General features: G+C 45.4%; 1 long non-coding RNA gene across 1 annotated transcript in view; it reads left to right on the top strand.

The window, feature by feature from the left end:
- Window positions 1-2,820: 2,820 nt before the first annotated feature.
- LOC144818513 (uncharacterized) overlaps window positions 2,821-25,528 on the top strand; it is a 65,149-nt gene continuing 42,441 nt past the window's right edge. Inside the window, exon 1 of the long non-coding RNA XR_013607129.1 lies at window positions 2,821-3,245. This is a non-coding gene — a long non-coding RNA (uncharacterized LOC144818513). The remainder of the gene's footprint in view (window positions 3,246-25,528) is intronic.

Genomic DNA, 25,528 nt, shown 5'->3' with positions numbered 1-25,528 from the left:
AACGCCGTAATAGCGTAATCTGTGCGTGCACTGTACTCGGAATTTCTTCGAATACTCGCACTGGCTGGTATGCGCTCTAGGTACACTGCACCAGCTTTGCTGGTGTGTATACTACACACGTTATGTGTAAGTGCCCCTGGCATTATCTGTTATACGCTGCACGGCCAGTGTCTTAGAGTACCTGATATTCACCCCATTCGTGGCTGCACTTTATAGTCACTGTCTGTGAGGGAACTGCCCTAGTGTACACACCACAGGCACATTCTCTTTAACTGCGGTGCCTGCTACCATCTTCAAGCACACTTAAATGAAGCTTCCTTCTTAAAATCGAGGGGGCAGATTTACAAGCCCCTTGTGACACTTTCGCGCCACAGTTGCGTGACGCAACGGTGTAAAAAATGCGGCCAATTTACAACGTGACTCATCTAGGGAGATGTGTCACATTGTAAAACCGTACGTCACATTATACCCGCGCCAGGTATAATGTATGCAGGGTGAGGGGGCAATCAAGGTAGAAAGAGGCGTCCGACAGGGGTGCGTCTTAGCACCCCTGTTGTTCATCATCTATATAAACGGACTAAGTGATGCCTTGAAAAAAATAACAACGGATGTCCCGAAAATCCAAGGGAACCTGCTACCCGCACTCCTCTACGCAGATGATGCGGTGATTATGGGCTTAACACCGAATGCTCTCCGCGCCCTGGTCAAGAGTTTTGCATATTTTATGGGGAATCTGGACCTGAAGGTGAATTTTAAAAAATCTTTTATTATGACATGTGGGCCGGGGGCCAGACAACTTAACTCCATTTCGATTGGACAAGAGAAGTTACACTCCACTAAATCATTCCCCTACTTAGGCATGGTCTTTGCTGCGAACGGCCTGTGGAGTGGGCATCTTGCCCACGCCACAGGCAAGTTCTCAAAGGCCATAAATTCAATCCTTGCCTTGCCGCGGCCAAAAAGGTCAGAAACAACTGAGGCAATTGTGAAAATTTATAAATTGCAATGTGTCCCGGTTGCAACCTATGGCGCGGAAATTTGGGGGATAACGAGCCAATCCAGCCTGCAGATAGAAGAAAACCGGCTATGTAGAAAAATTTTGGGAGCTCCAATATCCTCTTCTGGATATATCTGCCATGCTGAGCTCAACCTGCCCTACATAACCGATTTCATCGCTTCGCGACCTGCAATATTTTGGTTGTCCATTTGGGCCAATGAACGTGCTACTTTAACACAGGAAATTGTGTCCGATTGTTTAAACTGTGACAAAGGTATGAGCATCCCGTGGCTTCGGGCAACAAAGGAAAGCTTAGATAGCATTGGCAAAATTCATCTTTTTAACGACCCTTCCCAGATTAAGAGCACGGACAAAAAGGACACACAAATCGAACTTTATGCCCTTTTTAGGGAGAAGAGGTTGGAGATAGAATTACAAAAACAAACTGTCAAATCATATGTGACTAACATAAACAATGACCTATCTCCACAACAAATACCCCTATACCTAAGACTCCCTATGACCAACTGGGAAAGGTCACTTTTATTTCGCCTAAGAGCTGGATCCATAAAATACTCACTTTCCTTTCCCATGGGCCATAGCACGATGAATTTTGGACATGAGGTTGGCCCTTGCCCCTGCGACGGACACAGTAGACAAAATGACTTGCACTTCTTCTTTCACTGTAAATTTTTTATGAAATATATTAAATGGTTTTTAGCCCCATATTTTAAAAAACAAAGACCAGTTTCCCTAATTCAATCATATCTTATGTTTTTAAAATTAGAAAATGATGAACTGATTTTCCGCGCTAGTTCATTTCTGAAAGTTATCTTTCATGCACGAAAATCTATGGAATCTCCTTGAAATGTTTACGTGCCCAAAATGCCTCTCTTGCACTAGCACTTTAGCTAATTGGAATGCACATTGGAATGCATTTTAATAATTTGACTTCGATTGTTTATTTTAATACTTGAAAACTAATTGCAGTTTTTAACTATTCATGGAAATTGTGAGAATTACTTTTAAACATGTGTTTTTATGTAATATGTGACTTTTATGGATTTCTTGCAATCCGAATAAAGTTTTCTTTGAATTGAATTGAATTGTATGCAGGGTGGGCATTCCCATGCAAAAAAGCCATGTAGAACTGGCGCAGTGAAATCTACAAGATTTCCCTGCATCACTCTACGCCTTGACTGAGTCAAAATCCCTATGCCTGCTCAGACCAGGCTTAAGGAATGATGCAGGGCTTTTTGAATGGGACTCACCCATCTGTTGTGGCGCAGTGCTGGAGTTGCGTCACTGTCATGAGCAACTCCAGCAATGCGTCACTTTGTGCCAACAGATGCGTCAGAATTTCTGACGATCTGTTAATCCTTGCGCCATGGAGCACTGTATTGTAAATACAGCGCATCCATTGTGACCCAAGGACATTTGGCACTGGCGCAAGGAAACTGACGGATCTATGCAGTTGTCTCAGTTCCTTGTAAATCAGATCCGAGATGTTTTATTCCTATGTCAGGATCCGGACACAACTACAGGCAATAAACCTAGTGAGTTGTTATAAGGACTCGGCTTTCCTCTGGGTCTATGAGTCACTGATTGTGTCTGAATAAACTCTCTCTAAAACCACTCCCCTGTGCCCGCCCCTCACATCGCCCTGCATTCTGTGTGGTTCAAGCAGTTGCTGGGGTGACTTCTGGAGCGAATGGAAGGAGGAAAGTGGGGAGTGATGCACACTGTAGCGCGGTAGAGAGGGCGGGGGCAAATTGGCAGCACGTTGTCCCTTGGCATGCACTGGCAGACAGACCTGGCACGTGCCCCTACAGGCGTCTCTCTCTCCTCTCCCTAAGGTGCCCTGATACAGAGTCTAGATAAAGTGTGCCTAGGATCACACGCTGCTTCTGAACGCTCTTCCGCCGCCTCCTTCTGGTGGGGGCCGGGGAGTCACCCCATGGCGACTGATCCTCAGCCCGCGGACGGGAGCCGCTTCTGGGAGGAGTGGGTGAGTGCGTCCAACACCCTCGTCCGTATGCTGGAGGAGGGAGGGAGAGACCCCCGGGAGCGGAGCGTCGGACCTGGGAGCGGACAGCAGCAGCAGCAGGCGCCTGGACCCGGGGAGCCACTGGCGAGCGGAGGAGGCCCGGAGGCGGCATTGCAGGCACCGGACTCTGCCGGGGTGCGCCCCCTGGAGGCGAGGGCTCCAGACCCGCTGAAGAGCTGAGACTGCAGGGCTCCGTCCCAGGTACAAACAGCGACGCCGCCTCCTTTCGAGCTGAGATAGCCACCTCTATCCTTCTGCATGTCATCCACCCCCCAGCCTCTGTCTGTAGAGCTCACGGTCAGGTCAGAAATGTGCACACCTCGTGAGTAGCGGGGAAGGGGGTTTTATGGAAAAGAAGACCCCCCTCAAGTATCTCATCTGTCTCTCGCGCCTCTCTCCCTGTTGCCCTCCCTGCCTCTCAGGCGCTCTGTTCTGGGTGATGGATTTCTTTCCTCTCACAGGAGCACAGCACACCCTGCTGCCTCATCGTGTGCTCGTCAAACCGCGGCCCTGCGGCCTGAGATGAAGAGATGGAGGATGGGCTGACATGGCGCCTGTACTGTAGTCTCCTGCTAACTTCTTGGGGACCCATTGTGGTATCGTTAAACCACACACCTCGACGCCTGTTTCTAAGCACTAGTATATTGGTCTGGCATCGTGTTTGTTGCACATCGAACACGGAACTCATTTCCGGGCTACAGTGAAGTCACGAGTATCAAATAATGAAAACTATTTTAAAATCAAAGTAACTTTCGAAAGCAGGTTTTTAATGGGTGGTAGAGATGTAGAAACACTTTACAGCAGGCTGGCGAGGGTTCCGTGCAATGGCATATTCCGCACACATGTTTACCTTTTCTCACACGAGTGGGTAAGCGTGTGAATGTGGTGTAAATGTGACATTTCGAAATCATTTACTGGGGGCATCTTCGGAAAGATGCAACCTTAGGGCTATTCACGCAGACACCCCACATTTAAAAGCGGATTTTGACCTGCGACTGGGGTGCAGTTTAATGTGTTACTTTCTGTCGTATTGATACTACTTCGCGTTCTGTTTTTAATGCTTGCACTGTCATGGCGCGTAATGCGGTATTAAAAACGCATGCCTTGGTAAGTCCTATTTTATCACAGCTGTGGCTGGTTTAAGAACTTTTCCTGGGGAATTTTGTATCCAAGCGCCTTGTGACGGCGTGTGGTCTCCGTCCAAACACTGCATACTTGTGACCCGATGAGGCGACATAGCGCCTTTCAATAGCTGCCAGCAATAAGCACTACATCTAAATTCCTTTTAGCTGCACATTATATTTAGTTTTTAGTACTACAGCTGTATTTGTCTCGAAAAATGTCATTTGTCTTGAAAAATGAAGTCCTGTTTTCTCACGAGGTCTGGCACTGGCTAGAATAGGGGTACATCCGATCCAGCAATCCCACCAAACACCATCACGACACTCCGATAGATCCATCCAAACACATATCCTTAAGCACAGGCGAGCGTACTCACACTGACGGGCGTGCTAAAACACACACACGCACATTTTCCTGACTTGCACCAGAGCCCATGGCCTACTTGAAACCAACTACTGGTTTGGGCAGTGGGGACTCTACAGGGTGCGACCGCTAGCCCCTCTATCTCGTATGCCCGAGTCCCGCCATCTTATAGAATTGTTGGTTTAGGAAACTCGTTATTTGTAAACAACACAACCAATGCTCAAAAATCCGCTATTTTGCTTCTGCAGGTTGTTTTAGTTCAAAGCCATAGAGGACCCTGGCACTGGACAGCCACCTTTCCGTGGCCCCTGGTGTGGTGTTGAAATGAGGAGTCCCCCCCCCCCCCAGTGCAGTGTGGGACGCCCGCGCGGCCTGTTTAAGTGCGCGGTCGTACCCCGGCCGTTATGATTTACATCTTATTCACCGTATGAGAGACAGATAAAGCACGGGAGTGGGAGCAAAAAGAAGATCATGGGTCCATCTTCTGCTTGTCGGGAAAGGACTGCCCCTGGCGAGCAGGCCGCAGGGGCTGACGCTGCTGTCAGGGGCACAGGCCGCGCCTCAATCAACGATACAGGATAAAATGTTACGGGCTGAGCAACATTTTAGCACTGCTCCACTTATTGGAGCTGGACAGGCAATAGGTTAGACATGCGGTTTGATTTTCACACACTATGCCCGTTTTGTTATACTAGATTTGTTGCAATGGGTTTTATTATGCTGTTACCTTTCTCCTCGTATGCGTGTGCTTTTGAACTGAGGTGTGACTCGAAGAGGGGGGCGTTTAATATGAAATAGTTGTGTTCAGCCTCCTGATTGCTGTGTTTTTTTTTAACTATCCATGTTATGCGAACAAGTAAGCGTGTTTGTTCTATTTTTTATTGGACGGGCTCTAATTTTTCTACCAGTTTTATCGTTTAACAGCTTTGTTTACTGGCTTTTTTTTATTGAACTATTTGTTTTGAGTTTTTACTTTATGGGCAGTTTTTATATTTCAGTTCGATTTCTTCCCCGTATGTTCCGCAAAGTATGATTTTATGTTTTGCTTTTATTTCCATAGCATGTTTTTATCTTTATCTGCAATGTTTTTTATGTAGTGCTCTTTTTTAGTCATGATGTTTAATTGTTTGCTTTTACTTCATCTTCACTTGTTGGATTTTTTTCCAATGTATCGTGCTTCATTCACGTTTATTTTTCGCTAGTCATCGTTATTTGGTTCAAGTTAGTTTATGTTAACAATGTGTAAAACTTCCTGGCTCTCATCTTTCTATAACGATGCATATATATATATATATATATATATATATATATATATATATATCATTTATATATTATGTGTTCAATAGATATTGTTATCCCACTTTCTTAAATGTGGTTTGTAAACAAGAAAAGGAATGGCCATATTTATCAAAGTGTAATGCAGCGCAGCTCACCTTGCTGTGCTGTGTTAAAGGGAAAGGGCAGGAATGTGCCATATGTATCACAATACACTGCCTTTTCCCAGTGCTGGCTCACAATGTGCTGTCGAGCGCCAACGCAGGAACTCTTGCACCATGGCGCAATGGTGCCTGTGTTGTAAGCAGAATTGTTTTTGGGCAGAAATGGGCCCCTTCCTGCAGAAAAACCATCCCCTCAGGCATTTTCCACTTTCTATGTGTAGTGCAGAATGCAGCACACATAGAAGGAGGGAAAAACGAGGAGAAATGAAGATATTTCTCCTTGTCACGCCTCCCCTGGGAATGTGTAGCATTTTGGTGCACTCCCAGGTCTACCCGTAATGGTGAATCTGGGAATGCTTCAAAATCCATGGGTTTTGCTTGGGAAACACCCACGCACCACCTATGGAACTCTTCCCTGGATCAGAGTAACTCAATGCAGCGATTTGCAATGCGTTAGGTTACTTTGTATTTCTCAAACCACTCAGAGCCACACAAGGTGGGCTTTTGTGGCTTGATAAATCGCATCTTAGGGGTTGCATCACTTTTTTTACAATGCAACGCAACCCCATGATAAATATGGCACTAGCTAGTCACAGATCCGCCATTTTGGTATATTGGTGGCTTCCATTCCAGCTCCTAGAATACTTCTAGGCCCAATACTGCCTGGTGCAAGGTGACTGGCCTCTATTGAAGGGTTCAAAGAAGGATCTCCCTGGAGCATTCATGGCCTGCACCTTTTCTGGGGCAGTGTTGAAAGCTCGCAAGGCCTGTTTATGTTCTGGATTGGACCACGGATATGCCAGCAAGTTGTTACTATACTTAAGGTGTACAGACATAAATGGACTATAAAACACAGTGGCAGGGGTCGGAGATTGAACTGCAGGCTTCTTATGGTCTTCCTCTCCCACCCCAGGAAGCAACGTCCCTGAATGAAGAGGCATGAGCCGTTGCCACTGCCAGTGTGTTGGACTTGGGGTGGGACCCCCATGGTAAGGTTTATGCTCGAGTCAGCATCAATCGCACCCGAGGCTTCGTTTTGATGGAATATAAAGTCAGGCATAAGCGTATCTAGGGCCGCAAAGCCACCCCCCTCAGAAAACAGCACGCCTGACGGATAAACAAAATCTCAGTGGATAGTAGCAACACTCTGTGGGCTCTTCGCATGTTCTACCTGATTACATTATTATACTTGGTTTGTTGAGAACCCTTTAATGCTTGCTAGTTTTATCATATGACCTATTAGGGGAAGATGTGGTCTTTTTTTTCATGTGCCGTTGTATGACCCTTTTGTTTGTTTTTACCATTCATTATTTATTTTTTGTTATATTTCCACATTTTTTTTCTCCAAATTATATTGACATGTGCAAAGATAACACAGAACATGATTGTTGTAACTTACATAATTTAGAGAAGGAAAGAAAACTCGAATCAAAAATGTCAAACAGCAGATATGCCAGAGATAAAACAATGGTAACACCTGACTCAGGGTTCACGAAGATAAAAATTAAAATACGTAAATAAAATAATGCTTTAGCCCTTTAACTGCTGAGGGTTTTACACCCCATTGCTGACTTCTTTTTAGCTATTTGGGGTAGTTCGCACGTAGGCCTCAATATGATTTTTGTAGGGTTTGTGGATTACCCTAGAGGGGACTGGGTAAAGGCCAAACTATAGCAATATTTTGGGGTTTAAAAAAAAAAAATGTGGTAAGGTCTTCGCAAAAAAGTCTGTTTTGCCCCCTAAAAATGGCATTAACAAAAGGTTTGCTGTTCTAAAATCAGTATCACTCCAGCTATCAGGAACAGGCAGAGCAGTATAATTTTTTTTACCACAGTTTTGGCATTATTCTAAGAGGTAGCTAATTTTTCTGAATTTAAGGACTTTCAACTTCTAGTTTGTGGTGGAAATAGGTGTGTAATCTATGTTTGTTAGCAGAAAGCTATACATTGCTGAAACATAGACAAAATTCTGAATCCAGCATGGGGTCAATTGTGTTGATCCCTCAATTTGTTCCCAGTGTAATTAACAGTTAAAAAATGAGTAGGAAAAACAGCCCTTTCTGACAACGCTCTCATCGGTAACTTCTTGTCACAATGGTCAATTTACAAAAGCAATGCAAATGAGTTGACTAAAGTCTTCTGGTTGCGGGGATATAAAGGATTTGTAGTTCCCCAAGAACTTGAAGTATCTAGAGCCAACAATTGAGCTGCACGTTATAATGTTTTTTCATTGTGTACCAAGTATAGAGCAATTCATATGGTAAAATATAAAGAGTGAACACTGGGTATGAAGCAAACCTATGTATTTCTGAAATGTACACCAGATACTGAGTTTAGAAGCAGTGGTTATTAGTACATCTCTGAATTTGTGGGTACCCATACTTGCTTGTTAATCAGAGGGCATTTTCCAAATTGTCTTACACACTGGCTTACATTTGGAAGGCACAAATACAAAGAGATCCATATGGGAATAACAAGTGTCATATGATTCTGTGTTTCCACATGTCTCCAGATAAAAATGGTTCCCACTTGTCTGGCTGCGTCTAGCACCTGTGGCATAATACACCCCAAAACGTGACCTGGGGGCATCATATTTTACCCAGCAGAATCCATTTTTTTACAACGTGGTTAGCTGTCAGTTTTGGACCCTAGCTCAGCTGGCATCTAAGGACGCCAGGATGAGATAACGTGTGACAGACGTACGGATAAGATGAATTTTTAAGCAAGGGAGGTGCTGCTCACTAAGGGTTGAGTGTAAGAGGTATACACACTTTGGCATGGTGAAAGATGGTACGCTGGCCCACGACTTTCACCTGTCACTCGATATATGGAGTCAGATGTCCAGTGAGGTGATTATTGACATCAAAGCCCTGACGAATTTGCCGAAAAGACATACAGGCAATGAAACATGTTGGCCTACTTTAAATCGGTTTACAACATGCTGTTTTTAATTTTGAGCAAGCTCATTATTCGGATTAAAAAGGGTCAAACCATAAGTGTTGAGTCTTAGCTCAGTTTCCTCCTTCTGCTACAACACCCTCCGCATGCTTCGCAGGATCTACAAGTGGATCCCCACCAAAACAAGAAAAACAGTGACCCAGGCCCTCGTCAGCAGCAGGTTGGACTATGGCAACGCGCTCTACGTAGGCATCCCGACCAAACACCTGCGATGACTGCAACGCATTCAAAATGCCTCCGCCCGACTCATCCACAACGTCCCCCGCCGCAGCCACACCACCCCTCACCTGAGAGACCTACACTGGCTCCCCGTCAAACAGAGGATCCCCTTCAAGCTACTCACCCACGCACACAAAGCCCTCCACAACACCGGACCAGCCTCCCTCAACGGCCGACTCAGCTTCTACACCCCCACCCTCCAGCTCCGATCTGCTAGCCTCGCCCTCGCCACCGTCCCCCGCATCCAACGAACGACCGCCAGCGGCAGATCTTTCTCCTTCCTCGCCGCCAAGACCTGGAACACCCTCCCCACCCTCCTTCAGAAGACTCCTCAAGACCTGGCAATCCGAGCAGCAGCGCCCCCTCCGCGCCTTGAGACCCTCACGGGTAAATAGTGCGCTTTATAAATGGATTGATTGATTGATTGATTGATTGGTTTGGTTTTTTGAGACATTCCGGGGCATATCAGTAACAGACAGCAATAAATATTGCAAAGAGCGCTTAGCGCTTTTTTATTTATTGCCCACTATCACTGGAATTTATCGCCCGGTTAGCGCCTTATTGACAACGCGTTTCTCCAGGGTGATAAAATTCCGGCGATAGGGGCGTTTTAGGAAGTGATATCGCTGAAAATCCAGCAAAAAGTCCACAGGAATGGTGAAAACATTGTTGATAGGCCAAGTTGCACTTAGCCATTGGATAATGCAGGTAAGTCAGGTTTTCAGCAGACGTTAGTTTTCGGCAAAAACCGTGGTTAGCTCAGATTTTAAAATTGCTAACCGTGTTTTGGGCCACCTTGTAAATATCACGATGTGCACATAGCGATAATTTACATGGTATTACGTGAGGGGTACGCCCAGTGATGCCCACTTTGCATCCCATTAGAGATGCAGAGCGAGGCGTTGGTAAAATGGCTGCTTACATGCGCTAATGCATGTTAGCACCGCCTTGTAAATAGGGCGAAAAATTATCTCCGCTTTTTTGGCTTTTAAAGCCAAAAAAGCAGAGATAAGGCCCTTGATAATATGCCCCACCGTCTCTAGTATATCAAGGGGTCTTTTTCTTTTTCTCTTTGAAGATATATTTATCACAATTTTCACTTCTGTACTGGACACAAATTTTCTTTCTATATGAGAAAGATAACAATGATGATAAAAGTGTGGGCAGGCTGGTGAGAACCTGCCAGTAGCTCCTCTGGTGTTGCGCACCTGAGGTACTTTCTCATTTGTATGCACATTTTTTAGTGGTCCACATACACCTGTGTGTTGAGGGTAGGTTTGCGAAGAGTGATCTGACTTATATTTTCTTTCTCTTTTTTATAAGATAATTAAAATAGTGGGTAAAGAGGACTGGATTAGACTGTGTAATTGATGAAAACAGTTGTTGGGTTGAGGTGCACACCCCCCTACACCAGTCTTACTCAAAATAAATGGATATTGCCCGTTATAGCCAGATGTTTTGTTTTTAATTATCTAAGGAAACCTGCCAAACCTGCATATTTCTGGGAACTAGGCTCCCGAAAGAGTCCTGAGCAGTGTGACTTGTGTGACTCATCAGGTCATTTTACTCAGAAGCCCTGGCAAACCTCAAACTTTGGCAAAAAACACAGATTCCCCAAAAATTTCTTTGATGGAAAGTTCTGGAATCTGTGGGCAGTCACACATTTCATGCCACTCAGCATTTCCCCAAGTCTCCTGCTTAAAATGGTACCTCACTTGCGTGGGTAGACCTATGTCCCCTATATGAAAGGCCCCAAAATGCACCATGGACAAATCCACTTTTTCTACTGAAAGCCAACTTTTTTATTGCAATTTGGTTAGTTTTGTATTTTGGGCCCTAGCTCAGCTGGCACCTAGGGAAACTTACCAAACTAGAGTATTTCTCAAAACTAGACACACAGGGGAGTTTAGGACATGGGTACTCACAAACTTTTGCTTGTGGCCAAAATTACAGTCTGGTTTGCAGCCGAGGGCCGCAGAGATGGGCCTGCTAGTGGGGGCAGGGACGGTGGTGGGGGGAAGTTTGTGGTGGCGGGGCTACTGGGGTAAAAAAATAAAAAATCCCCTACTTTTTAAAACATTACTAGACAATGCTGTATTTCGAAATGCGTTATATGTATGTACCCATAATAAATACTGTCAATATTTTTATTTTTACTGGGGTCTGTCTGTTTCTGACCATAGTTTGCCATCTTTGCTTTGTTTTGACAAGCACCTAGTTCCCTGCTCTTAGGCCCTCAGTTGCGCAGAGCAGGTCTACCACAGGGTGATCAGCAATAAATCTTATCTCTTACAATCACAAATTGACTTAATTGGTGCATGCCTGCCACCTAGTGGGTTATTCTGGTCAGTAAATTCATGGCACAGATGGAAATGTGAAAATTAGTAGTTTTGGTGTGAATGCATAACTTAAATATTCAATATTATACCTTCCATTGGGGACATATCATGAATGGGGAAACATGTTTCATGCTATATACAAGGTCATATGTAAACAAGCACTGTCTGAAGTTTGTTAGCCTTCTAATTATGGATGTTGCAAAGACTTGCACAATAGAATCTGCATTTCCACCTTCACACCTACCACCCTAGAAAGTCTGATCAGCCAACCCACAACCTATCAACTTCTCGTTTAGAGACCTTCTGTTTCAGGGTATTTGAAGCAGTTTCAAGATATTTTTTAGAGCTTCTGCTAGCTCAAAATGGTGTGATTTCCAATACTTATTTTTTCTCAATAACTTCATTGCTTTGGTTTGCTTGTAAAAAAATGGCATACATGGTTGTAGAACAGCACTCCTAAGTACACTGATTCCTTGAGAATGGCACCCACATGCATTCTGAAAAATGCCAGCTATGTCCCCATTGGCATTACTTCAAACAGCAAACATCAGCAATAAGTCACTTATGACCAGCTCTTGATGTAGCTGTAGCGACCCATACCCATAAGGACACCGAAACCCTAAAAATGGTACACATATGCAATCTGAAAACTTGGCAGCGTTGTCCTCATTGGTATTACTTCACGAATCAATAATAAAACACTTTTGCCATGCTCTAGATGCAGCATTTATTTATTTATTTATTTATTTATTTTAAGAACTTGTAAAGCGCAAGCTGTCACCATTGCAGGCATCCTGGCGCTGACAGAGTCTGAGGAAAAGAACGGGAGATGGACCAGAGGGGGCTAGGCTAGCCCGGGAAGAGCCAAGTTTTAACCTTTTTTCTGAATGGTAGGAGTTCATTGATGTGTCTAATCTCAGTGGGGAGAGTGTTCCAAAGTCTGGCGACGGCCACCTCGAAGGATCTACCTCCAGCTCTGACCTTCCTAAATCTGGGGATGACTACCAGTTTGGCATCCGAGGAGCGAAGTTGTCTGGTAGGCAGATACCACACAAACTTAGATTGTAGTGGGGCTGGGCCGGAACCGTGGAGAGCCCTAAAAACAATACAGAGGGCCTTAAACTGAATTCTCTGTCTAAGAGGAAGCCAATGTAATTGTGCCAGGGCAGATGGTCCGTGGGATCTTCTCGGCAGCCCCAAGGCCAATTTTGCAGCCGCAGATTGGACCCTTTGGAGCCTGTCCAGTAGAAACTCAGGGGACCCGAGCAGGAGGGCATTGCAGTAGTCCAACCTGCTCATTAGCGATCCATACCTTATAAATCCTCAATGGCGGCAGAGAGTGCTGGCGGCATGGGAAGAGCAGGCTACGGGTGGAGATATTGTCAGCAAAGGCGGGTGAGAGTACTGGCTGCAGGCAGCGTGAGAAGAGCTGGCTGCAGCCAGAGACACTGTCTGCAAAGGTGGCGGAATGCTCTGTCTGCTGGCGGAAACGTCAGCGAAGGCAGCAGAAAGCTTTTCAAAAGGCCCCGTAAACGTCAGCTGTGATTGCTGACTTTTAAAGGGCCTTTGATTCCCGCCAGTTCCAGGCGTGTTGCATTACAAAGACTCCAGTAAACACAGAAGAGGGTAACTGGAGCGGGAGCATGCACTCCACGTCACCGCCCTACAGAAACACCTACTGCCGCCCGCTACTGACAGTGAAGTTGCTATCATACATTCTCCAGCTACCCTCTTTTGTGTTTATGGACCCCCTTGTGCTTACACGCTCACTACACCACAAGGTCCACGGGCCACCATGGAAGGTCTGCCGGGCTGCTGGTGGCCTGCGCGCCATACTATGAGTATCACGGTTCTAGGATGGTGTGACTTGCTTGGCTCACACCAGGTGATTTTACCTGGAAGCACTTGCAAACTTTAAAAGTTGGCAAAAAAGAGAGTTCTGGAATCTGCAGGATCCTCAAATTTCCTTTGACCGTCAGTTATTACATGTCTCCCAATAACAACGGTACCCTACTTGTGTGGATGGGCCAAGAGACCACGACACAAAAGACCCTAAATCGCTACTTGGAGAGATCAGCAATAAGGATAACTGCGGTATTTGGGACCGAGCTTGGCCGCCACACATCGAAACCTATCAACCACAGGCCTTTATGAAAACTAAACACCCTGGGGATTCCAGGGAGTGTGCCTTTGTGTGGATCCCACACACGTTTCTTGCCCACAATTCCCTGCACACTTCAAACTTTGCGTAAAAGCACCCATTTTCCTTCCATTTCAGTGATGAAAAACCCAGGAATCAGCAGGAATCCACACAATTCCGACCAACAAGCATTACCCCACTTGTCCCAAAAAAATCGCTGCCCCACTTCTGTGGCTGCTGGGCCTAGTGCCTGTGACAGGAACAGATCAAACCAAGTAAATGGGAATTCTCTCAGGGTGTTATAGTCATACTATTGTGTAAATGCGGACATGTTACCACTAGGGCTGCCCTAGAATTTGACCCAAAACTCAAGACCATACACAACACTTTAGCATGTGTCCCTCGAGATAGCAGGACAGAGCAGTGCAAGGCTTACCCATAGGAGTGGTAAGCACTAGAATGCCAGAACTAAGCAACTACCAAAATAACACTTCATAATGCTATCAGTCCAAGAAGTGTTTTTATTTTAAAGACAACAATGAGTTAATTGTACACACACAGCTAAATACTGTACGTTAAAATATAAATAAACACGGAGGAAACAATAAGCAATGTAAAACTGGGTTTTTACAGTGAACAAACCTCTATCTTTTGGCTGTGACCAAGGGTTTCATAAATGACAACCCACTGCCTATAGGCTTTAACATAACGAGAAAGAAAGCATCCACTGCCTAAAGACTTTGATCAAGTGTATTTCACAATCCAAAAGCCTCTTCCCATTGGCTTTATCCAAGGGTTTGACTGTGTGACTACATTTCTTACACAAAGTCTCCTGTAATCTTGTAGTCAAGCATACAGCCAGACCCTCTCCTATACTAATGCTGTGTTGATGCAGTGTTTCCTTATCATTTTAATGGTTCACAAGCATGGCTGGCCTGACTGCGCTCCTCAGCCTGACTGGAATCTGCCCACTAGCACAGTTGAGGCTTGCAAGTGGGTGATCACAGCTGAAAAGAGCAGGTATGTCTGAGGCAGCAAGATCAAACAGAGGCGCTGGTCTGTTCAGGGAAGGTAGCACACTGTGCCAGCATCTGCCTTACACTGCCAGACCTTTATGCATCCATATGCAAGCTCCATGATCCTTGCTTGAATATTCTTGGGTCCAACTACCCCCACCCTAAACAAAGTGGATGTGCACCATGCATATGCACAGATCGTCGCGGAAAGGAAGGAGCCACAGGTATAAGCGGGACTCCTCTATATACGTACTAAAGCTGTTTTCAGTGCCATGCTCTGAAACCTATTGGCTCAGTGGTTAAAGGGGGTTCTTTTGAAACCGCCAACTGTGGTCAACATTTCAGAAGCCGCAAAACTTTAGAAAAACTGCTTACCAAAAAGGGAGATACGTCTGAAATTGCTCAGCGCTGTAATTTAAAGCCACAATAATTCAAATACCTATATCTCTGAATCATGGTAGGAGTTAAGATTTTAACAAGCCAAAGCATTCTTGGGGCCCTACCTAGAAATCCACAAAATGCTGTAAACCGTTCCCATACATATGTTACCCAGAGAGCTGTGGAAGATGCAGCAGGCCCACAAAGGCTAGCCGAATATTCAAGCTGTTTGTGTGGATCTTTTCCGCTTAGCTTCTCCTCACAAACTCAACTAACTAATTCCAAGCCAGGAAAGAGGGTCACGTACACTAAAGATGCTTAGGGGAATAGCGCGAGAAGAGGGGCTACCCAAAGGGATACAATAGAGCGGATCCTCCCCCCTTGTCACATGCAGCAATGGTCTCAATTGTCTGTTCTTCAGTGCACAGATGTGGTCTCCACTTCCAGGGTGTCCTTTTGCTGGGCCACACTTTCAGTACCACCTCTCTCAGTGAGTTGGCCTCTTCCCTCAAGGCAGATGCAACACTTTAGCAGTCTCCTTAGTCACTGGTTAGCTGGGTTGATGATTCTACAACGCAGGCTGCCTTCTGAATGGTGCAGCGTAGGTATCCCATGTATCCAGCAGGCAAATCCTCCTTCTCCAGACAGTCAACAGCTCTACTTGCAAGGGCCTTGTATCTGATCTGACAAGGATATTAGCAATCAAAGATCCCAGCCTTGTCACACAGTTGTCTTTTGAGCTACACTGCCTGATGCAATGATCACATTTGGGCGACTCTTTCAGTTCGATCACTGGATGGCAGGTGTGCCTACCACAGGGGCTCTCTGAGCCAGTTCCTAACAGTTTCTATACCTTGCGTATAGGACCCAGACTAGCCAAGGCACATTGTTTGTCTCCCAAAATCAACAAGTGGTGGAGCTAGGAGTGCCCTGGTAGAAAACAAGAGACTTTACCTCAATGGAAAAAAAAACATATTTTTGCCCATCCTCACCCCACCAACTCCCCCAGCTCTTCAACCTGATTACAGTGACTTTCATGCGGGAAGGGGCAGGAACGTTCCAAGGCTCATTCCCAAGTGAGACAAAAGAGAGCATATTTCACCCCTGAGTACCAGCCACAAGTGCCCAGCAAGGTTAAACATCTATGGAGAAGGTTCAGGAATCTTCCAGGCCTGCTGTGCAGACCAAAAAAAGCAACCTGGCCAGCCTCATCTAAGGACTTAATTTTGTGAGCCATTTATGCCGAGGAATTCCAAGATGGATTCCATTTCCCAGACAGCAAAGCACGACACACACTCCACGCTCCCCATAATTCATGCATGCACAGTGAAGACTTAATCTAAATCTACACGAGCGCCCAGTGGGTGGAATGAAGGACCTGGTAGAGGGAGGCTATGGATCATTTGAAAAGATAAGTCTGTAGGCATCTATCCCCTGAAGGCAACAGGCAAAAGGGGCCAGTTCCTTACATTGGTAATAATGGTGCCACCACTACCAGTCTCTTAGTAGTCACTTTCCAAAAGAGAGGTGCACTTTAGCGGCCCCTCTTGAGCTCAGAGACCTGACTGAGAAGAGAGTGTGGCTTTTACTTTTTATGTCTCATCCTCCATGTTTGAGCATTGTATTGCCTCTAGCTGTTGAGAGTACTGTTGAGAGTTTATTTTGGTCAAATCAAGCTAGTACTCCAGAATCTCTGGATGGAGGGCTGATAATGTAGGGACTTACTACACTATGTTCTTTCGATTATGTTTCATTTAATTTGAACTGTTTGAGTTGATATATCAATTTAAGGGTGTACAATACACACACACGCACACATTCCATTGGGAATTTTAGACTGCGCTACAGCCAAAACAGCTGAAGTGCAGTGCACCAAATTTAACAAAAAGCTAGATCTTTACCCAGAAAGCTTGATTTTTGTGATTTGGTACAAATCTGTTCAGTAGTTTTGGAGAAATTAAGGTTCAAAATGAATTTCTAGTGACAGTTGGTCCGTAATTTAAAAAATCAAGCTTGAGACTGAGGGGGATTATTTAGAGCGAGTGCTGTGATAGGACAACATGAACACAATTGTTGCAGCAGCTATTACAGAATTCTGAAACTTGGTCCTCTGTCCTAAAAATATTTGTAAGAAAGGAAAGGCAGGGTAGTAGGGATACCCTTACACCATGGCCTTTGTTGTGGGTCACAGATGGCCCTCCAGGTCCTAAATAAAAAACAAATAACATTGTTTCACAGTCCTGTGGCTCTCCCACAGCCTCTACATCTCATAGCCTCTAACGGGCAGGTAACTTCTGGGTGCAGCGGGTGGGACGGGTATGCCCAGACGTGGGTCCAGTGTCAGTGGAACCAACCTGTACATGGCTGATGAGCCTATTACTAGGGTGAAACTAGTCCCGGTTTTCTTGTTTCTTGCTCAGGGAAGAACAGGCTTGGCAATTCGGCCTGACCTGTACCAACTGAAGCAGGGTCAAGACTGATTTGCTTATAGCTGGGTCCAAACTGAGGTGACATTGTGTGCAAAATAGCGATGGATTGGTATGTGGCTGGAGTAATTACTAGTGACTGAGTTTTTTCAAGCATTCATCCATTTTTTCTGTGTACTTTTGCGGGTGGGGCGGGGGGCACCAACACATTTTTTTAATGTGGCCAGCTCCAGCGCACCCCAGGAGTGGCCAGCTCCAGCTCACCCAAGGATGGATGCTGGCCGGGGAACCGACAGGGCCGCAGAAGCCTTGGGGGTCGTCCTGTGTCAACAATATGGCAAGCGGTGGGAAGTCTGTGTGGGACTGGACCCACCCCCCAAAAAAAACCAAATAAAGAATGGCAAAAACACAAGACTCCCCTGGTGTCACCAAGTAAACCTGTGCTTAACCATCTGATAGCTTGACACAAAAGAAGTTAGGCTTAACTTAGAGGCAATATGCAATGTATTCTTGCAACACTCAAACAGTAATAAAGTGAAGACACAACACAACAAATCCCAAACAATTTATGAAAATAGAGAATATTTTAATAAAGAAAATGACACCAAAACAACACAAATACAATCAGTATAACCAGAGTTATGAGTTTTCCTAATTTAAGGTAAAAATAGCACCATACGGCACAAAGTGCCAACTGTGGGTATCTGGACAAAGTTAAAAGTTCAGGCTGACCGTGATGGAGCACAGTCTGGGCACTGCACCAGTTTCGGCTGACAACGAGTTGTACCTTCTGTCCTTGTTTGGGGATGAGGCTGCGTCGTGTTGCGATGCATCAGAATCTGTGAAGCCACCAATCAGGAGCTGTGTTGTGTTGCAATGAAAGGCTTTGCGTCAGATCCAATAAAGCTACTGATCAGGAGCTGTGTGGTGTTACAGTGCAAGGCTATGCGTTGGATCAGGTGAAGTTGCCAATCAAGAGCTGTGCTATGCTGCAGTACGAGGCTCGGCATGGCTCTGTGCCAGATTCAGTACACCTTCAGTTAAGCAGGGAGAAGTACACCTTGACTCCAGTCAAGAGTCCAATACCTTTAGGTTATCATTTGAGGGTCAGGACTCACTTCTATAGAGGACAGCAGAGGAGACCATGTCAGGTCCATTTGGGTCTGGTCAGCTGAAAAGCAGGAAAGGCCTCTGAAAGCTTGTTGTGTCCCTGTAGCTCAAACAAGAGGCCAACCAATTGACCCTTCAAGACACTTATGGGGTCCTGGGTTTAAGGCAAGCAGCTCTGATTTACGATCTTTATACAGCCAGGCAGTCCTTCTTCTGAATCTTCTCAAGTCCAGGAGTGTTCTGATTTCTGGTTCAGGAGGACCCATCAATAGCCCAAGAGCAACTGGCCACTCACAGAGAGGCCTTAGAAACGTTAGGCGGGGCAATGCCAACTTTCTAAAAGTTTCACATAACAGAAAAAATGTCTGTGATTATTCAAACTTCATCTTTAAACAAACCAGGTCAAGTAAATCTATTGCCTTGGCCCATGTATTTATTTGACAATTTATTCAGTAATATTATAAACAGCATATTATGAACTTTAGATATGTCATGAGAAGGGATGCTTCTCAACTTTTTTTTCAATGAACAAATATACCCCACAGGACAAGACAAAAATGTTCAATTCAAATACCATACATAACAAAAAATGAATAAAACAAATAACTGTGAATTGGGCAACAAAACAGTAAACATCAACTTAAGTGAAGATGATTCCATATAGAGTGAACAATATCAACATGGACCTAAATGGAACATCCAGAACCAGTCAAATGATTCAAAACCAGAGGTGACTATCACAGTTGTTCTCAAGGCTGCGACCCTCTTGGAAGACGCTTGGGAGTTTCAAAGTTATTTAACAAGAGTGGGATTTTCATTCAGATTATTTTCCCACAACCCAAAATGATTTTTGTGAAGAAGTCCCCAATGATTTTAATCGATGCATTTCGAACTGGGACATTGTAGTTTTTTATGTTGCTGAGGTGCTGCTGCCCTCTTAGCAGCCCTTCGAAACATTAAAAAAAAAAGATTGGTTATAACCTTGCACCACCAGCAAGAAAATATATTCTTTGAAAAAGCCCTACAGCGTTATTAGGTGCTTCTTCCTGGAGGAGTGAATAATAAGTGAGCTGCTCCTACCGCTCATTTAGTATTATTATTTTTTAACTTTTAATAATAATAATAATAATAATAATAATAGACGTTCTGGGTGCCCTGGTGCCAACCTGAGGCACACACCTACACTTAATGTTGGGGGCTTATATGGAACCCCCAGGGCCTATGCAGCCACTGTCAGTTCCCCTTGTAGGAGCCTGACACTTTTAACATTTTTAGTGGGTGTCCATCCATGGCACTCACAGGCCAAATTTCATTGGGGGCCATAAGGGGGTGGACCAAGACCCCTGTCGGCTCCCCTGCCAGGATCCAGACACTTTCAAAATTTTTGATGGGTGGGTGCCCGAAGCCCACTGAGGGCACCCACTGGCCAAAATTCTCATGCCCCCTGCTGGCTCCCTAGCCAGCACTGTACTGGGTGTTGGTGGCAGCCAGCACTATTACTTTCCTCCTGCATGGGCGGGAGCAGCATAATTCACTGTTCCCGGCCGGACAGGAGCAAAGTTGTGCAGGGAACTGCAGTGTCCCAGTAGATGGGAGTCCCCTGCAAACTGCTGTAACAGCCTCTGGGGAATAGAGTCCCCGGAGTTATTGTAAAGCTCAGAGAGAAGACCCGATGCCCCCAAAAATTCAACTATCCCCGGGGATGGGGTCCCTAGGGCCCTACAGTGGCTCAGGAAGGGGAGCTGCACACCCCTTCCCCTTTATTTTGCAAAGGGTCCTGGGGGTGAGGTCTTCAGGGCCCTAGAGTGGCTCAGGAAGGGGTGACATGCTCCCCTTCGCCTTTATTTTGAAAATGGCCCCAGGGTTTGGGGTCCCTAGGGCCTCTAAGAGACACAGCGAGGGGGCTGCATGACCCCTCCCCATTATATCAATTGCGATCCCGGTAGATGGGGTCTCCAGGGCCTCAAGCTTGGAGAGGGGCATCCACATGCCTACCTCCTACATAAAATTGATTGCAGTGTCCCCCCCCCCCCCACCCTCGAGCCCTGGCTCATCCTGGCAAGGGGGTTTATTTAAATCGCGGGAGCCAGCACTTAAAAAATGTACTGCAGATTCCCAGATCTACCTCAAATTTGCAGTATTTTTTTTTTAAATAGTGTTTAACCCCACAGGGACCCCCACACCAGTTCTAGGGGGCAGGGTATCCCTACCCTGGACCCTTATATCTTTTTTTGTTTTACCTTTTTTTCAGGACTGGGGACTCAGTCCCCGAGTTCTAAAATGGCTGCTGCTACATCTTTGCTGATGTGGTGGTAGTCAGTTCGATCTTATCTTCAGATCTGTCAGCCCTGCAGATCCTTCGCAGTGTGAAGTATTCAATGTGTTTGAGTCTTAATTTCTCAAAAACTACTGAACGGATTTACATCCAATCACAAAAAGCATGATTTCTTGACCAAAATCGTGCTTTCTGCCAAATTTGGTTCAATTCTGTTCAGCAGTTTTTGTGCTATAACTGTCCAATTTTCCTATTGAAAAATAAATTGGAGAATGTATTTTGGGACCCCACCCTTTTTCTTGGATCCCACTGGATGGATCAACCAAAACTTTACTGGAAAGAGCTGAGGTAGACAAGACTTTTTTTTTTTTTAGAGTTTTGTGATAATTCGTTAAACAGCGCCAAAGTTATAAGCAACACTAAAAATGCTTTCCTTATGGTAAAGTGGTCCTATCTATAATTACCCAGATTTACCCGGTGGTATATATATATATATTCAATTGTATAGCACTCCTTAACCTCCTTTACGGCGAAAAAGAATGCACAAACTCCTCTTACTTGTGTGATTATTTCTCTTGTGTTAACGTCATGACGTGTTTCGGCCAGTGAAATATATGTGAAAGCCACATATTATGGTGCATTATGGTGAAAAAAAAATGCCAAAGAGGCGTCCCTGTTCACGACTTTAGGGCAACTGTGATGGAGTGGATTTCGGATACCCCAACAGGGACTAAACGTTGACCTTTTGACTTAAATGGAAGTCGAAATTCTTCAGCACGGCAAGTCTGCAAGCCATATCAGGTGCTCTGTAAGTCGGATACCTGCCGGACTAGGTCCCGCTGGAGCTATTGGTTTTTGCAGGAAAATCTCAGAGTGGGAAAATGCACATTTCACAGCTACCTAAGTCCTCTCGTCGAAAGCAAACACAAGGAGATGATGGACGGAGCGCTGAAACTTTTCAGACACTCACCCCCAGTCACAGATCTAGGTTGAATCCATCATCATTCTTTAACTCACTTCGCCACCCCAGTTCAGACACAGCTATATGCAAATCAGTCTTGACCCTGTGCCTCATGGGAACAGTCCAGCCCAAACTGCCAAACCAGGTCTTCCCTGGACCGGAAACAAGCATCCTAGGACCCGTTTCAGGCTAACAGCTCTCCTCAGCCAGGCTACCTTGAATCCAGTGGCAAAGTGAGCAAGGGACCTATGCCTGGGCATACCCTGCCAATGTAGAGTGAACAAAGTAAACACAACGAGAGGATGGACGGAGCGCTGAAACTTTTCAGACACTCACCCCCAGTCACAGATCTGGCTTGAATCCATCATCGTTCTTTAGCTCACTTCGCCACCCCAGTTCAGACACAGCTATAAGCAAATCCGTCTGGACCCTGAGCCACATGGGAACAGTCCAGCCCGAACTGCCATGCCATGTCTTCCCTGGACCGGAAACAAGCATCCTGGGACCTTTTTCGGGCAAACAGCCCTCATCAGCCAGCCCAGCTTGAATCCAGTGGCAAAGTGTTGATTGAAACCAATTAGCAAAAAAATGATGGATTTAGGCCCAGATCTCTGTACTGGGGTGAATGTATGACATCGTTCGGCATTCTGTCCATCAATTGTTCTTTTTGCATTTGTCACCCCGAGTAGGACAGGTATGCCCAGCCGTGGGTCCCCTGCTCTCCATGCCACTGTCTGATGAGGGGTGAAACCGGTCCTAGGATACCTGTTTCCAGTCCAGGGAGTACCGGGTCTGGCAGTTCGGGCTGGACTGTTCCAATTGGGTGCAGGGTCAAGACTGATTTGCATATGGCTGGGTTCAAACTAGAATGGCATGGTGGGCAAAAAACTATGGATTTAGGCCCAGATATCTGTACTGAGGTGAATGTATGACATTGCTCTGCATTCTCTTCATCAATTGTTCTTTTTGCATAAGTCCTCTTGTCAGTCAGATACTTTTTGCAGCTTTTCACCCGGCCAAGATTTCTACATTTGGAATCTATTTTGGAGCTCAAAGTCCTCGAGCTGAGCAAGCCTGGAAGCTGTATCCAGCATCTTGAAGACAGACACCTTTGCTGCGAGGTCCTACTGAGGTTTTTGAAGCTCAAAAATGTTGTATGTCCTAACTTTTCAGGCTCTCTGGAGCAGTTCTTCTTGGTCTCTTTTAAGGCTCCCAGCACCTAAGGGAAAGCACTTAGGGCCTTATAATGATGGTGGCAGTTGGTGGCAGTTTTACAGCTATCAGTGACTGTGTTACTGTCCCCCTCATTATGATGGTGGGCGTTTTTTTGGTGGTCGGAGAGACGGACCGCCATGGATCTGACAGAGGATCAAGGAGCCCATCGGTCCGTCAGAGGAGCAGTAATACCCACAATGGTGGCGTAGGTATTACAATGTTCCTTTCCGCCAGCCCATTCATGGCAGTGAACCCACCGTGGAAAGCCTGGCGGAAAGGGACATTGGGGGCCCGTAGTTGGCCCCCCTTCATCCCTGGACCTCAGGTTTGGGACTTGGGGGGTGATGCCCCTCTACATATTCCTGCACGATGTAGCAGGCACTGCATGGTGCCTGCCACATTCAGCGGGGATATGTGTAATGTCAATTTTTTGTACTGCAGTGTGTGCTGCAGCCCCATAGCACCCGCCGCAATACACAATATAGACATTGCGACTGCCGTGGTGGCGGTCACATCCTAATTCAGCAGGCGGGACCGCCAACATGTAGTCAGTGGTTCCGTTTCCGAAAGGATGGCGGTCGGACGTCAGTCCAACTGCCATCCTAATGAGGCCCTAATGAGGGTCTAGGGCTCACTGGAACAGGGACCACCAGCAAAGTCTAATTCAGGTCTAGTGTCTAAAAGTCAGCTGGGCATTCTAGGAAAAAGGCTTCTTGCAGTTTGTTGTGTTCCTGTAGCCACATAGGAGGTCATCTAACTAACATTCGGAGCTCACTTATCAGACTGGGTACAAGTGGGAGCAGATCCAGCCCTTCAGCTCTCCCCAGAGGTCACAGACAGCAGGTCCAGTCCTCTTCTGTTCTTCCTCATGTCCAGATGTGTTCTGATGAGCTGTGGGTGGGATACCACTTTTGGAAGATTCCCAAGCGAGTGGGTGGGAGTGGCTCTTGACACCACCCTATCCAATGACATAAAAGTTCCAGTACACAAAAAATGGGGGTGACCATACAAAAAGAGGTATTTTCACACATATTATTATTGATCATTTTTATTTTCAAATTGCAAAATGTGTGTGCCTCTTTAACAAATTGACATGCAAAAATGCTCCTCCCTTTGTTATTCATATCACAATTACAAAAAAGAATTTCCCTAAAAAACAAAAGGAAGCATTTGTTGAATAACATGTTTATAGTGGCATTGCAATAGAAATAATTGAGAAATTGGCAAGTTAGGGTCCTACCTTTAGCTCATGAACCAACTGCACTAAACTAATTCAACCTTAACGCTTACCCAAATTATACAGTACCTGGTACTTCAACAAATTGCACAAAATAGAAAACGTAAATATTTAAATACTTAGGGCCAGATGTAGGTAAAAACCAAATTGCGAGTTCTTAATTGCGATTTTTACCGAATCACTATTAAAAACTTGCAAACTCCGATGTAGATACAAATTCGGTAATAATCGTTAAATCAATACCGAATCCGTATTACCAAATCGGTATTTGCGAAATCGCAATTTTAAAAAATCGCAAATTAGCGAATCTGCTATTCCGGTGCACTCAGATGACATCAAAACCAGGAAGTGGCCTGACACATGCTGTTTCACTAAGCCTGAAGCAGCTGTGGGAGGGTCAGGGAGCAGGGCCACACACCCAGGAGCTGCACAGTAATTACCAAGCAGACACCAAATTCAAATATGTACACTCCGGAGAAGGAAAGGAGCTCGCAGAGAGGAAGAGGAAACACAAATTCAGCGAGAAGGTGTTGAAGGTTTTAATTGAGGAGGTAGTAAAGACTCACTACCAGTTGTTTGGGAAGAAATCTCTGCATGTTCCTGAATCACAGAAACGTAAGATATGCCTAGAAATACAAGGAAAAATGAATGCCATTCGTTTCACCCAGCATTACATTGACGAGCTGAAGCGCTGATATGACCTCCGCTCCCATGCCAAGGACAGGTTGACTGACAGGCTCAAACAAGCTAATCAGACAGGTGGCGGAACATACACTGCGCCAGAAACAACACTCCTGAAAGAATTGGTGGAGTCCAGACCGGCATCACCAGCTTGTGAGGAGGCCGCCGCAGCCCCCTTTAAGATTTGTGCTGTCTCTGCAAACCTCGTAGCGAGACTTGATCCCCGTTTCCTCCTCCATCTTGTCTGATATTCAAATATACAGCTATTGGAGCGAAAGAAAATTTCGAGGATTTAGGCAGAACAGTGTTCTTTTTCGATACTGTGAACAAAACAACAGAAATCCATACAGACACTTATTTGGACACCACGTTGAAGAATAAGTGCTATCGATAAATAGCTGGAAGCCGAAATTACAGTGACATTTTACATTAAATGCACCAGCAAGTACTTGATTCACAAGAGATACACCAACAAGCTAATATTCTCGACATTCATGCCATAAATTAGTTGCTGGCCGCCTCCTATGTATGTCCGTTTGAACTAAGTATTCCAAGTTGATCATAACCGGTTTGATGCTGGACTATATCTTTACTTAACTCAGAAAA

Source organism: Lissotriton helveticus, chromosome 2_1 (assembly GCF_964261635.1).
Source record: "Lissotriton helveticus chromosome 2_1, aLisHel1.1, whole genome shotgun sequence".
NCBI lineage: Eukaryota > Metazoa > Chordata > Amphibia > Caudata > Salamandridae > Lissotriton > Lissotriton helveticus.
The sequence above is the reverse complement of the archived record's forward strand: the minus strand, read 5'-3'. Positions and strand labels throughout refer to the sequence as shown.